The sequence below is a fragment of the Ovis canadensis genome, chromosome 4 (genome assembly GCF_042477335.2).
Source record: "Ovis canadensis isolate MfBH-ARS-UI-01 breed Bighorn chromosome 4, ARS-UI_OviCan_v2, whole genome shotgun sequence".
NCBI lineage: Eukaryota > Metazoa > Chordata > Mammalia > Artiodactyla > Bovidae > Ovis > Ovis canadensis.
In genome coordinates this window covers 135,507,501-135,522,936 of record NC_091248.1, presented here as the reverse complement: position 1 = coordinate 135,522,936, position 15,436 = coordinate 135,507,501, and positions in this window count along the sequence as shown.

Sequence of the window (15,436 nt, the reverse complement as noted above, 5' to 3'; positions counted from 1 at the left end):
CGCAGCTCCCCGTGCCATCGGAAGTGTGGGAAGCTCTCCCTCCAGTGCTGAGAGCCCAGTGGAGACGTGACCCGTGGGGACCGTGAGCGTGCCTGTTCTCGTGAAGAAGTCCTTCCCGGTCCGGGCTCTGGAGATCGGCCCACGCGGACCTGCAGACAGCGGACGGCCATCCCTCTCGGCTCCCTGCGGGCTCACGGGTCCAGGCGTGCCGTGCCCCCAGCATCTGCTCGCATCTTCTGGGCCCGTCTCCCCCGCTGTGCTCCGCTCACTTGGAACCCTTCTCCCCTCTCGTCTGACCTGTTTTCCTTCCTGTGGCGACTCTTTCTGGCTCCCCAGGCACCACTTCACATCGTTCTCTTCTCACCGCACTCGTCTCGTGGAAAGAATTCCACGTCTCTCTGCTCTGTTCCCCAAGGAGTCTGTCATCGCTCCATTCCTCTGGGGATCGACTGGCACCCAGGCCACCCCGGCCCACGAAAACCGTGGCTCCGTGTGGATGGGACGACTTGCCGACGACCGCGGGGGGCTTGTGGACGTGGAAAGCTGGCACCGGGGAGTCGTCCTGCGGCCACACCCTCGGGCACCATCGCGTTCGCGCCGTCTTCCCTAAGACGTGTGCGGTCGCACTGGTATTCCAACGGCGTCTATTGGAAAAGAATGGCTCATTCCCTGGATCCCCTCAGGAGGACTTCGAAAAGAGTCGTGGTCGAGACGTGATCGATCTTTCCAGCACTCTCACTTCTGGGTAGACATCTCAAGAAAAGAGACACGGAATCTAAATCTCAGAGAGAGATCTGCACTCCTCCCATGTCCACGGCAGCATCCGTCACACGGGTCAAGAGAGGGAAACAGCCCGAGTGTCCATCAAGGGAAGAAGAGGGAAAGAAGACACACGATCCAGATAGAGATCGATCGATAGGTAGAAACAGATGTCCCATGGAGCCACAGGAACGAACCCATTCTTGTCTGGTGACAGCATGGTTGTGACTTAGGGCGTGATGCCAAATGAATCAGTCAGGTAGAGAAAGAAAAAGACTTTCTCATGCCACTTACATGCCATGGATGGCCATCAAAAAAGAAAGAAAGAATGAAAGAAAGAAAGAAGACGGTCATCACAGAACGGCTGGGGGAGGGAGAAATGGGAAGATATTGCATTGATGTAAGGGGGAAAGAAAAAAACAAAAAACGACTTCACGGATAAGGTACATCTATACTGTATACGTCACAAAGAGCACGGTGATTCTAAGGAACAGCATGATTATTATAGTATGGTACTATTCAGAGAAGGCCATGGCGCCCCACTGCAGTCCTCTTGCCCGGAAAATCCCATGGACGGGAGGAGCCTGGTGGGCCGCAGTCCACGGGGGTCGCTCACAGTCGGACACGACTGAGCGACTTCCCTTGCACTTTTCACTTTCACGCCTTGGAGGCGGACATGGCAACCCACTGCAGTGTTCTTGCCTGGAGAATCCCAGGGACGGGGGTGCCCAGTGCGCTACTGTCTGTGGGGTCGGACAGATTCGGACACGACCAAAGCAACGCAGCAGCAGCAGCAGCAGCAGCAGCAGCAGCAGCAGCAGCAGCAGCAGCAGCAGCAGCAGCAGCAGCAGCAGCAGCAGCAGCAGCATGATCATCTGAGAAAGTTGCCATGACAGTGGACATGAATCATTCTCCTCCCGTCCAATGGCAGAAGGAAATGGCAACCCACTCTAGGATTCTTGCCTGGAACTGTCCACGGATGGAGGAGCCTGGTAGGCTACAGTCCGTGGGGTCGCAAAGAGTCGAACACGACCGAGTGACTTCCCTCTCTTTCACATCCAGTCATGATCTGTGTGGCTTGTGAGAAAGCTATGAGCTACCGCTTGGGTGGTCATTCTTCTTTGGCAACATACAGGTGCCTCTTGTCCCCATTCTGTACACATGAGGACGAAGGATGTCATATGTCCTTCACGAAGGAAATGATATTTCAATACACCTGAAAGTTAAACACATAAAATCACCTAGTTTTCTTGTCTTTCCATGAAGAGTCAGTATCGGCTGCGCCAAAAAAAAAAAAAAGAAAGAAAGAAAGAAAGAAAGAAAGAAAAGAAAGAAAGAAAAAGAAAGCTTTATTTGGGGGTCTTCGATATGGCCATGCAGGGACACAGGTTTGAATAAAAACCGGGGGGGAACGTTGCCCAGGAAAGAGTCGGGGGCTTAGAAAGCTGAAACTCCGTGAGGTTGGAAAGCGACCTGAGAGCAATGATGATGGACTGTCATGCAAACAAGGAACTGTTTCTTCTTCCAGGGTAGATAGACTGTCACAAGTGATGTAGGGAAAGGGGAGGGTGTGTGTGATAGGGGGTCTTGAATGTCGGGAACACTGTTTCGATGATCCGGAGGCCTCTGTTCCCCAGGAGGTGCTCCGAGTTTCCAGACCGAGACACAGACCTCTTCCTCCATGGCCCTCCCCTTCTCTATTTTGGGGCGCTCTCTTGGCGATGCGGACTCCACTTTGATTTTCCTGTCACGTGTCATCCCCTTTTGCATTCAAAGATACCATCCCATCATGGGACCTGGTTTCTCTTTTGAGAGAGAATTCGAATGAGACACGACCACTCTCCGCAGCGTGGTTTCGGGCACGGACGACCCACACGGGGATCCATGCCACATCTCCCTCTGCCGTAGAGAAAGGCTGTGTATGGCAAACGATGCCACGGGATCGGCGAGTTCCTCGGGCTCAGCACTCCCTCGACTTGGCCGCGGTTTTGGGTTCGTTCCCTTCCGTGTTTGCTCGCTCGCTGACCCACGCGATCTCTCCGGATAGGGCAGCCCATCGAAGCGGAAACACAACCGAGTCTGTGTGGATCCTATTCATGCATCCGATGGGGAGATCCACGACCTCTACGTGGATCCATACACATGGCCGTGTTGGGTTCAGGAGGACCCTTTGGTGTTTTCTGGGTGCGCTCTTTGTCGTCCATGAGCTCACGTGCCTTTCGGGGACACGGCTGATGGAGACGGACACCAAGCAGCAGGGCAGCAAGCTGGCGTCTCGGCCTAGAGCGGTTCCCCAAAGGACATCTCAGAACCAGGGCTGAGACAGCCATCCCTCCCCGGGCCCCCCTCGTCGCCGGGGAGGGGAGGGGAGCGGTGGGGTGGGGTGGGGTGGGGGTGGGGGTGGGGGGTGTGAGGTTGAGGAGATGGGGGTGGGAGCCGGGTCCGGGTGAGCGTGCGCGCGCGCCTGTGTGTGTGTGTGTGTGTGTGTGTGTGTGGGTGGGTGGGTGGGTGGGTGGGTGTGGGTGTGGGTGTGGGTGTGTGTGTGTGGGTGCGTGCATGCGTGCGTGGGTGGGTGGGTGGGGCGGGGAGGGGAGGGGACGGGACTGGGCTCGGGGTTGGGGGTGCACGGGGTGAGGGGACTGTCCCGGTCCCCCTGAGAAGTGAAGGCAGGTTCTGTCCCGCTGAGAACTCCCTGCCTTCAGGCGCGCGAGGGGAGCAGGTTTCTCTCCAATCCATTTAGTAAACGGTTTTGAAAAAGTTTCCAGACAAAAAGTATCACACAGTTATACACAACATGTCTCCTTGTAATTGCCGGGGCCAGCGCGAGGAACTCCGCCCACGGCAAAGGCCACGAGGAAGGAGGCTTGGCACACGCAAAGGCGTGATCAAGCCTCAGGAAACCCCCCGTTCCCGAGCATCTACCCCCAAAGCCAGCGTCTACCTAGAAATGATGAGTCTAGTGGGTTGGTCAGGAATGACGTGGGTGAAGGGTGTTTCACGCGTCGGGCCGATCCTGACGGCTCACTCCCGGCCCTGGGTGTGACAAGGCCGTCTCGGGTCAAACCTCTCTGCTGACAGACTAGCTCGCGTGACAGGGTCACCCACCCTCCCGCCACGACGCACACGAGCGTCGGCTCCCTCTCCACCGTAAACAGCACAGAGAGTCTGGGAGTCTCTGGAGAGTCTTCGCGAGCACAGGGCTTTTCTCACGGTCGAGTCCATGATGGCCGCCAGGCCTCCATATCCTTAGGCACCTGGGAATAGATGAATCCATGTCGTTGGAATGTAGAAAAGGAAAGAGAGTCGTCTTGAAGGGGAGCAATCCTAGACGTTTTGAGTGAAGGAACGTTCTCTTTGGGAATCGATCCCTGCCCTTTGCGACCCATCCCTGGGTCCTTGCTATGTCAACATGTCACTCGATCACTCTCTGAAGACTAAATAGACCTTCAGGGCAACATTGGGGAAAGGATTTTCATGTGTTGGGCTGATGGTTGCTGCTCCATCTCCATGTTCCCTGCCCTTATCGTGAATATCACTAGCATCTAGGGGAAATAAGTATTCACCTTTCAGACGACTCATGTGAACTTTGGGGTTCAATCGGTTCCTTTCTTGATTGGAACTCACGACACCCTCACCCTACAGGAATGTCACTTTATCTGGAGGGTGGTGCCCGGTTTAAGAAAAAACACCCTCGGAACACGTAAGTGTTTTGGGGATCAGAAAGAAAGGATCATCACACGTCAGCAGGCCTCAGGGCCAGAAGATGATGTCATTATCCCTAAGACATTTTTTTTTCCCCCCCCCCCGTACATGTATGTGAAAGCACCTGATTTTGAGAAAGGTCGGGACTCCCGGCCCCCACGTGACTCTAGTCATCCCTATATGTCACAAGAGGGATAGAAGCAAACCCACCACGAAAGACATCGGATCCGTTTCCGGAAAGACGGATACCCCCACGTCGCTTCTTTCTTTCTTGCTCCCCGTTTCTCTGGCCGAATTCCAAGTGATTCAGCCTCTTTTCCTCCACTGATTTTCCTACGACACGATCCGTTTCTAATCTCTCTCTATCTATCTCTGTCATTCAATATGTCTTTATCCAAGGACGCCAACGCCGTCCCCGCCTTCGAATTCCCTGGATCCGACGGGGCTGGACCCCGGCAGGAGGCGGTGTGTGGTGGTGCGTCTGGGGCACGCGCAGGTGGTGCTGCGTGGGTGTGTGTGGGGGTGGGGGTGGGTGGGAGGGGTAACGTGTGTGGTGTGTGTATAGGTTCCACGTGAGGCCGAGTGTGTGTCGGGTGGGCACCATGGGTGTGTGCGTGTGGGATGCGCCTGTGGGTGTGGGCGTGGCCGTGGCCGGAAGGGGGTGGGGCGTGCAGAGACAGTGGCCCAGAGACACAGCCAGGCAAAGGACAACGCAGTGTGTGTGTGTGTGTGTGTGTGTGTGTGTGTGTGCGTGTGTGTGTGTGTGTGTGTGTGTAGGGGGTAGGGGGGAGTGTGTGGTGTGCGGCCTGTGCTGCGTGTGTGTGTGTGTGTGTGTATGTGTCTGGGGTCGGGATGTGTGTGTGCGCTGTGTGCAGGCGGGGTGTGTGTGCGGGTATGCGCGTGGTGTGTGGTGCGCCTGTGGTTGTGGGTGTGGTGGAGGGTGGGTGGCACAGAGACACAGCTAGGCAAAGGACAAGGCAGTGGGGGGGGGCGGGGGAGCGGGAGAGGTGAGGGGGCGGGGTTCATAATCTGAAAGGCGAAAGGCACAGGGACGCAGGGACGCACGCACGGACGCACCCACCCACCCACGCACGCACGCACGCACGCAGGCACCCAGCCACGCACCCACCCACCCACCTGCCCACGCGCCCACGCACGCACTTGCCCGTCCACGCTGTTGCGTGACGAGCTGGGTGGAGCTAAGCGTGTGATGACTCTGTCCATTGGGTGGAAATCACAGATCTCAGTGAGGTTATGATGGGAGCAGGGGCTTTGACGCAGTGAGACGGACAACACACTGATGATCGACTTAAAGGTCAATAGAGAGGGGTCTGAAACCTCCCAGAAGGAAATCACAGCACTGTATCAAAGTTTGGTGTCACTATTTGTTCTGGCATAGTCACCAAGTTTAAACGGTTCATTTCTGAATGTCATTTCTGTCCCCTGAATGTCATTTCTGTCCCGCTGAGAACTCCCTGCCTTCAGGCGCGCGAGGGGAGCAGGCTTCTCTCCAATCCACGGCCATGCATCGTTTTCGCCCTGTTCAAAAGAAAAAAAAAAAAAAAAGAAAAAGACCAAAACGTATTTGTTTATCTTGGCCTGTTTTCTGGGCCGAGGCCAAAGACCTCTTCAAGCGTGTCGAAAGGATCTGACAGGATGGGAGGGAGGGTGCAGGTCAATCCATGGGTCAAGAGATCCACAGAATCTGTCACAGCTGTGACTCGGGCCTTTTTCAGAAACAGGCCCATTTGGATGATTCCCTGGACAGGAGTCACCCCAGGAGTTTCCTTGAAGGGATCGAGTTGAGCTGCAGGAGTCCGGAGCGTGACCCCGCCGCCGCCAGAGGGCCTCCTCAGCCCGGCAGGCCGGCCTGCAGGCCGGCAGGCAGGCAGGGGCTATTGTCTGCGGGCCCCACCGCCACCCTCCCCCACCCTCCCCCACCCTCCCCCTGCAGGGCCTCGTCCGATAGCTTCATTCAAATGCAGAAAGCTTTCCAGTCAAGTCAGAGCCTCTGACTTCGCCTCGAGCTTCTCTCCATTGAATGGTGATCCGCCCCACCCACGCACCCCTCCCCCCATCCCCATCCCCATCCCCATCCCCATCCCCATCCCCATCCCCATCCCCATCCCCATCCCCATCCCCCCATTCCATGTCTCCACCTTGAGACTGCCCCTTTCGGCACCGTGCGGAGGAAGGGGGCTGGGGGGTGGGGAGGGTGGCCGAGGGACACACTCGCCTCGTGTCAGGCCAAAGGAGTCTCCTCCTGTTTTGTCACCCAGGAAACCCCGCTCATGCGTGCGAGGATCGTGGACGTGCGTCGAGGCAGCCATCGTCACTTGACAGCTTCCCCTCCGTGGGAGGAGGTTTTCATTCCTGCCTGCCTCCAGTTCCGTTCCGTTCAGTCGCTCAGTCGTGTCCGACTCTTTGCGACCCCATGAATCGCAGCACGCCAGGCCTCCCTGTTCATCCCCATCTCCCGGAGTTCACTCAGACTCACGTCCATCGAGTCCGTGATGCCATCCAGCCATCTCATCCTCGGCCGTCCCCTTCTCCTCCTGCGCCCCATCCCTCCCAGCATCCGAGTTTGTTTCCAACGAGTCCCCTCTTCTCATGAGGTGGCCAAAGTACTGGAGTTTCCGCTTCCGCCTCATTCCTTCCAAAGAAATCCCAGGGCTGATCTCCTTCAGAATGGACTGGTTGGATCTCCTTGCAGTCCAAGGGACTCTCGAGAGTCTTCTCCAACACCACAGTTCACAAGCATCCATTCTTCGGCGCTCAGCCTCCTTCACAGTCCAGCTCTCACATCCATCCACGAGCAAGGAAAAACCATAGCCTTGACTAGACGGACCTTAGTCGGCAAAGTCACGTCACTGCTTTGGAAGATGCTATCTAGGTTGGTCATCCCTTTTCTTCCCAGGAGTCCGCGTCTTTGAACGTCATGGCTACAGTCACCCTCTGCAGTGATTCTGGAGCCCCCAAAAATAAAGTCTGACCCTGTTTCCACCGGTTCCCCATCTCTTTCCCACGACACGATGGGACCGCATGCCATGATCTTCGTTTTCTGAATGTGGAGCTTTAGGCCAACGTGTTCACTCTCCTCTTTCCCTTTCCTCAAGAGGCTTTTTAGCCCCTCTTCCCTTGCTGCCATAAGGGTGGTGTCATCTGCATATCTGAGGGGATCGCTATTTCTCCCGGCCATCTTGAGTCCAGCTTGCGTGTCTTCCAGTCCAGCGTTTCTCACGATGTCCTCTGCATAGAAGTGAAATAAGCAGGGTGACAATATACAGCCTTGACGTCCTCCTTTCCCAATCTGGAACCCAGTCTGTCGGTCCATGTCCAGTTCCCACTGTTGCTTCCCGACCTGCATACGGATTTCTCAAGAGGCAGGTCAGGCGGTCTGGTCTTCCCATCTCTTTCAGCCTTCAGAGAGACAGAAAAGGAGGGAGGGGCAGAGCGTTCCTCTGGCGCCGGCCGGCTCTGTAGTCCCTCGAATCCAAAACACTCCATCGGGCACGGAGGTTCACGTGCGGTGGGCTGGAGTGGGGTGGGGACGGCGGCCTACTCCGTCCGAACCCTCGCAGTTTCCCCTCCTCTGTCACTCGCCTGGAACCTAGGAACAGCTGAGCTGGTGTCTGTGTGCGTGAGCGCGTGCGCGTCCACGTGTCCGTGAGAGACAGCACGTTGTGCGTGTGCGTATGCGTGTGCACGGACGTGAGAGGAACGGGGAGAAAAAGGAAAGAAAGGAAAAAAAGAAAAAGAAAAAGAAAAAAACAAACCCAGAAGGAGGGAAGGATGAAATAGGTTCGTTAGTAGGGCCTCCATGTCTTGGAAAGAGTTTCTGAGCACAGATCCTCCGTTCAGTGAGTCGGCGATCGTATCTCCTCTACAGGAGGCCGTGATGTCGATGGACGGGTCCGGGAAAGCAGGCCTGGGGTGCAAGCCATCGGGGATTTTCTTTCCCCTCAGAGGCACTTGTAGGGAAACCAAGGAAACACACAGGTGCATCCCTGGAGCGGATTCGAGACACCAGTCGGCGCAGGGAGAGGCAGTCTAGGAGGCTGATTTCTAGACGTCAGGGTCGGGTCCTGGAGCGGGTTGCCATGTCCTTCTCCAGGAGGCCTTCCTGGCCCAGGGACGGAAGCCGGGTCTCCAGGAGTGCGTCCCCGCGTTTCTCAGAAAGACCCTCTGGGCCCCTAAGGAACCCGTGGCGATCACGATCGCCAAGGAGATAAGAATCCTCCACTGAGAGTTTCCGAAGTCTGGAAGGACCAGATCGAGAGAAAAAGGGAAAGGATTGCCTTCTGCCGACAGGGGTGTTGTACGAAGGGACCAAGGGGACGTCCGTCTTTCCAAATTCACAGTTTCCACATTGTGTCCTTTCGGTCCTCTGTGTTCTCTTTGTATCTGGAAAGCAACAGGTGGAACGGTATAGGTCCTTTCATTATTTTATTTTTCTTTCTGTCTTTTTCCCGCCCGCCCGTCCGCCCGCCCGCCCGTCCGCCCGCCCGCCCGCCCGCCCGCCCGCCCGCCCGTCCGTCCGTCCGTCCGTCCGTCCGTCCCTCCATCTGTCTTCTCTCTGTCTCTGTCGCTTTTCACCCAGGTTAGGGAATTTAAAAAAAAAAAAAAAAGGAGGAATCTGTATTTCTGCAGGTCAGGAAGCTACAGTTAGAACTAGACATGGAAACCCAACAGGCTGGTTCCAAATAGGGAAAGGAGTCCATCAAGGCTGTCTATCGCCACCCTGCTTATGTAACCTACAGGCTGAGTACACATCATGAGAAACGCTGGGCTGGATGAAGCGCGAGCTGGAGTCAAGATCGCCGGGAGAAATATCAGTCCCCTCAGATACGCACAGGACACCACCCTGATGGCAGAAAGGAAGTCGGGGGGCGGTGGGAGGGAGGGGGGCGCGGGGAGGGGCGTTACAAAGTCATGCTCGTTTCAGGTGTTCAGATTCTTTTCCCTCAGAGGTTCCTGCAAAGTCATACGTCTACTTTCCCGTGCTGGCATAGGATCCTGGTGCTCGTGGATCGTTCTGACGTACAGTGTATGTGTACACGTTCAACCCGACCTCCTAAGTGGACCGCCTGCTCCTCCCCGCCCCCAATCCTTTTTTCCTCAAGAAGTCAGGCATGCACTTTCGCATCCTATTCCTCAGTTCACCCAACCCCACGCAAGAAGTCATTCCTCACGCTTTCCCATCGGTTCTCTACACCTCGCCTGATGATGGCGGGGGACTGGAAGACTGACCCCCGTTCTGAAGAATTTCGCAAGAGCTCTGGGTGAAGGCTCCTACGATCTGCTCGGTGAAGTGGGTGGCGTGTCAATCCGTAGAGATCGCTTTCCGTTGCGGTCCGTTTGCTTGTCTGCAGCGAGGGACGGAAGGGAGGCTTCCACCTTCCACAGAGAAAGCTATCCCTAGCGTCCCAAGCCTGTCTGACCACCACCCCACCCCGCCGCCCCAGGTGACAGGCGTGACAGGTCAGACCGTAGCCATCGTCACGTCAAGGGTGTCCGCACAACAGGCAGACTCATCCGAAAGGCACCCTGTCCTGGGAAGGGGGGAGGCAGGGGAGGGAGGGGCAGAGGGACGGCGAGGAAGGGAAAGAGAAAGAGAGGGACAGGGACGCACACAGTGGGGGCGGAGGGGGTGGGGGGAGGCCGTCGGGGGCCAGCGCGAGGAACTCCGCCCACCACGGCGAAGGCCGCGAGGAAGGAGGCTTGGCACTCGCAAAGGCGTGATCAAGCCTCAGGAAACCCCCCGTTCCCGAGCATCTACCCCCAAAGCCAGCGTCTACCTAGAAATGATGAGTCTAGTGGGTTGGTCAGGAATGACGTGGGTGAAGGGTGTTTCACGCGTCGGGCCGATCCTGACGGCTCACTCCCGGCCCTGGGTGTGACAAGGCCGTCTCGGGTCAAACCTCTCTGCTGACAGACTAGCTCGCGTGACAGGGTCACCCACCCTCCCGCCACGACGCACACGAGCGTCGGCTCCCTCTCCACCGTAAACAGCACAGAGAGTCTGGGAGTCTCTGGAGAGTCTTCGCGAGCACAGGGCTTTTCTCACGGTCGAGTCCGTGATGGCCGCCAGGCCTCCATATCCTTAGGCACCTGGGAATAGATGAATCCATGTCGTTGGAATGTAGAAAAGGAAAGAGAGTCGTCTTGAAGGGGAGCAATCCTAGACGTTTTGAGTGAAGGAACGTTCTCTTTGGGAATCGATCCCTGCCCTTTGCGACCCATCCCTGGGTCCTTGCTATGTCAACATGTCACTCGATCACTCTCTGAAGACTAAATAGACCTTCAGGGCAACATTGGGGAAAGGATTTTCATGTGTTGGGCTGATGGTTGCTGCTCCATCTCCATGTTCCCTGCCCTTATCGTGAATATCACTAGCATCTAGGGGAAATAAGTATTCACCTTTCAGACGACTCATGTGAACTTTGGGGTTCAATCGGTTCCTTTCTTGATTGGAACTCACGACACCCTCACCCTACAGGAATGTCACTTTATCTGGAGGGTGGTGCCCGGTTTAAGAAAAAACACCCTCGGAACACGTAAGTGTTTTGGGGATCAGAAAGAAAGGATCATCACACGTCAGCAGGCCTCAGGGCCAGAAGATGATGTCATTATCCCTAAGACATTTTTTTTTTTCCCCCCCCCCGTACATGTATGTGAAAGCACCTGATTTTGAGAAAGGTCGGGACTCCCGGCCCCCACGTGACTCTGTAGTCATCCCTATATGTCACAAGAGGGATAGAAGCAAACCCACCACGAAAGACATCGGATCCGTTTCCGGAAAGACGGATACCCCCACGTCGCTTCTTTCTTTCTTGCTCCCCGTTTCTCTGGCCGAATTCCAAGTGATTCAGCCTCTTTTCCTCCACTGATTTTCCTACGACACGATCCGTTTCTAATCTCTCTCTATCTCTGTCATTCAATATGTCTTTATCCAAGGACGCCAACGCCGTCCCCGCCTTCGAATTCCTTGGATCCGACGGGGCTGGACCCCGGCAGGAGGCGGTGTGTGGTGGTGCGTCTGGGGCACGCGCAGGTGGTGCTGCGTGGGTGTGTGTGGGGGGTGGGGGGGGGGGGGGGGGGGGGCGGCCCGGGCGTAACGTGTGTGGTGTGTGTATAGGTTCCACGTGAGGCCGAGTGTGTGTCGGGTGGGCACCATGGGTGTGTGCGTGTGGGATGCGCCTGTGGGTGTGGGCGTGGCCGTGGCCAGAAGAGGGTGGGGCGTGCAGAGACAGTGGCCCAGAGACACAGCCAGGCAAAGGACAACGCAGTGTGCGTGTGTGTAGGGGGTAGGGGGGAGTGTGTGGTGTGTGGCCTGTGCGAGCGGGGTGCGAACGGGCTGGGTGTGTGTGTGTGGGGGGGGGGGGGTGGGGTGTGTGGGTGTGTGGGTGTCTGGGGTCGGGATGTGTGTGTGCGCTGTGTGCAGGCGGGGTGTGTGTGCGGGTATGCCTGTGGTGTGTAGGGTGCGCCTGTGGTTGTGGGTGTGGCGGGTGTGGCGGGTGTGGCGGGTGGGGGGGGTGGGTGGCGCGGAGAAACAGCTAGGCAAAGGACAAGGCAGTGTGTGTGTGGTGGAGGGGGGGGGCGGGAGAGGTGGGGGGCAGGGTATGTGTGGGGGCGTGGTGTGTGCGGGCGTGGGGTGTTTATGGGGGCTGGGGTGTGTGTGTGTGTGTGTGTGTGTGTGTGTGTGTGTGTGCGCGGCGCTGGGGCGGGGCGGGGGGGGTGGAGTGTGGCTAAGCATGTGGTGTGTGGATAGAGACAGAGGAGGGGGGGGACAGTCACAGCCAGGCCAAGGACAACGCAGTGTGGGGGGAGGGGAGGGGGGAGGGGAGGGGGGAGGGGAGGGGGGGAGTTTGTGGTGTGTGGCGTGTGACGCCGGGCTGGGTGTGCGTGTGTCTGGGTGGATGTGTGTGTGCGCAGTGTGCAGGCGGGGTGTGTGTGCGGGTATGCGTGTGATGTGTAGGGTGCCGCTGTGGGTGTGGGTGTGGGTGTGGGGGCACAGAGACAGAGGCCCAGAGACACAGCTAGGCAAAGGACAAGGCAGTGTGTGTGGGTGGGGGGGGCGGGGGTGCGGGATAGGTGGGGGAGGCGGGGTATGTGTGGGGGGCGTGGTGTGTGCGGGGGTGTGGGGTTTATGGACGGGGGTGGGGGGTGGGGGGGGGTGGGGTGGGTGTGGCTACGCATATGGTGTGTGGGCAGAGCCAGAGGAGGGGGAGACAGCCACAGCCAGGCCAGGGACAATGCAGTGTGTGTGTGTGTGTATGGGGGAGCGGGGGGAGTGTGTGGCGTGTGTGGGCCGGGTGCGTACGGGCTGGGGGTATGTGTGCGCGTGTGTGCATGGCGGCGGGGGGGGGGGGGGCACCGGGATGTGTGTGTGTGCACGCGCTGGGTGCAGGCGGGGTGTGTGTGCGGGTATGCGTGTGGTGTGTAGGGTGTTCCTGTGGGTGGTGCGTGCAGAGACAGAGGCAGAGAGTCGCAGCCAGGCAAAGGACGACGCAGTGGGTGTGTGGTATGGGCACGGTGTGTGTGTGTGTGTGTGGGGGGGGGTGGTCTGCGTGTGGTGTGTGTGGTGGGCGGGCAGAGACAGATCCAGTCAGGCAAAGGATCACGTGCATGGATGGATATCCCGCATCATCTGCTTGTGTTTTCTGAGCTCATTCAGCACCTCCGCGATCAAGACCACTCCCGTGAAATGTGAGTCTGCCCCCACCAGCCAGCACTTGTCTTTGGCCAGGCAGACAGGGGAGTGTTCCGAGTTGGGGGGGGGGGGGGGGGGGGTTGTTCGCGACTTGCTGTCACCAGGCCAGGTTGGGTCCTCGCGTTCTGCCCCTGAACCTGACTGGAGCAAGTGGATCCGTGTGATCTGTCGCGGCTCTGTTTGAAATCCTTGGCGGGAGAAGGAAGATTTCCCCCCATGCCAGGGGAGACAAGCCCCCCAAAAGTCACCTCCCTGGGGTTCCAATAGCTGTTCTCCAAATCAATCAAGTTTCCCAAAGGAGATTTCCCATCCCAAGCAAAAAAGCCCAAGTGTGGCTCCCCATGGACCTCTGGCCCAAGGTGCCGCTCCCGCAGAGCCTCCTTCCACAGCCCCAGGGCATTCAAGAGTTGGCCGGCCCGGCCCGCTCCCTCCGTGGTCCCCCCGCAGGGCCATCTAAAAAAGCGACCGACAGGCAGGTGGCGCCCGACAGCCAACGCACTGTCCAGAGAGCCGGCCGCAGCATAGAAGCTCCGAGGGAGACCAGCAGGGACTCGTTGCCAGACGGGGCCGGGGGCGGGGGGCGGGGGGCGGGGGGGTGGGGGTGGGGGGCCATCCTAGGGCGCAGTTTCTCCGCTCAGTCACCGAGGCGGACAGGAAAGCGGGACACGCCAACACTTCGCGGGAACGTCTCTGGGCGAGGTACGACGGACGCACGGACGGACAGACGGACGGGGGTGGGGGAGGGGGAGGGGGAGCATTCTCGACCGCACGCCCGCACCCACCGACGCACGCACGCACCGACCGACCGACCGACCGGCCGACCGACGCCGGGGTCCAGCCCTGGTGGATCCAGGGTGATTCGAGGGTGGGGATGGAATCGGCGTCCTAGGAAAACATTTAATTCGTTATAGATACACAGAGAGATTAGCAACGGATAGTGTCGTAGGAAATATGAGTGGCGAAAAAGAGGCTGAATCACTTGGTGGACGTGGAATCACATCCACGCTGCAGATGGGAATTCAGCCAGAAAAACGGGGAGCAAGAGAGAAACGACACAGGGGAATCCGTCTTTCCAGAAACGGATCCCATGCCTTTGTTTTGTAGGCTTGCTTCTAACCTTTTGTGACACATAGGGATGAATCCAGAGTCAACGCGGGGGTCAGCAATCCTGACCTTTGTCAAAATCAGGTGCTTTCCATCCAAAGAAGGTCTTAAGGGTTTTTCCATCATCTTCTGGCCACGAGGCCTGCTGACGTGTGACGATCCTTTCTTCTGATCCCCCAAACACTCATGTGTTCCAAGGGTGTTTTTTTCTTCAACCAGGCACCACCCTCCGGATAAAGTTGCATTCCTAAAGGGTGAGGGTGTCGTGAGTTCCAATCAAGAAAGGCATTGATGTCACTCAAGGTTCACATGATTCATCTGAAAGGTTCATACGTATTTCTCCCCAGAGACACAGCTAGGCAAAGGACAAGGCTGGGTGTGTGTGTGTGTGTGGGGGGGGGGGGGGGGGGGGCGGGGGGGGCGTGCAGGAGGGGTGGAGGAGCGGGATGTGTGCGCGGGCGTGTTGTGTGCCATCGTCTCGGGGTGTTTACCGGCAGGGGGGATGGGATGCGTGTGGCCTCCGCATGTGGTGTGTGGGCACAGCGAGAGAAGAGGAGAGGTGGAGCATCACAGCCAGGCCGAGGACAACGCAGTGTGTGTGTGTGTCTGGTGGTGGTGGTTGGGGGGGGCGGGGGGGAAATGTGTGGTGCGTGGCGTGTGCGGGCGGGGTGCGAACAGGCTGGGCGTGTGTGCGCCGGTACTCGTGGGGTGCGTAGGGTGCGCCTGTGGTTGTGGTGGAGGGGGTTTGGCGCAGAGACACAGCTAGGCAAAGGACAATGCAGTGTGTGTGTGGGTAGGGGGGTGCGAGACAGGTGGGGGGGCGGGGTATGTGTGGGGCCGCGGTGTGTGCGGGGGTTGGGGTGTTTATGGGCAAGGGGTGTGTGTGTGGCGTTGGGGGGGGTGGGTGTGTCTACGCATTTGGTGTGTGGGCAGAGACAGAGGAGATGGGGAGAGTCACAGCCAGGCCAAGGACAACGCAGTGTGTGTGTGTGTGTGTGTGTGTGTGTGTGTGTGTGTGTGTGTGTGTGTGTGGTGGGGGGTTGGAGGCGGGGGAGGGGAGGAGTGTGTGGTGTGCGGGGTGTGCGGGTGGGGTGCGAAACGGCGGGGTGTGCGTGTGTCTGGGGTCCGGAGGTGTGTGCGCGCGGTGTGCACGCGGGG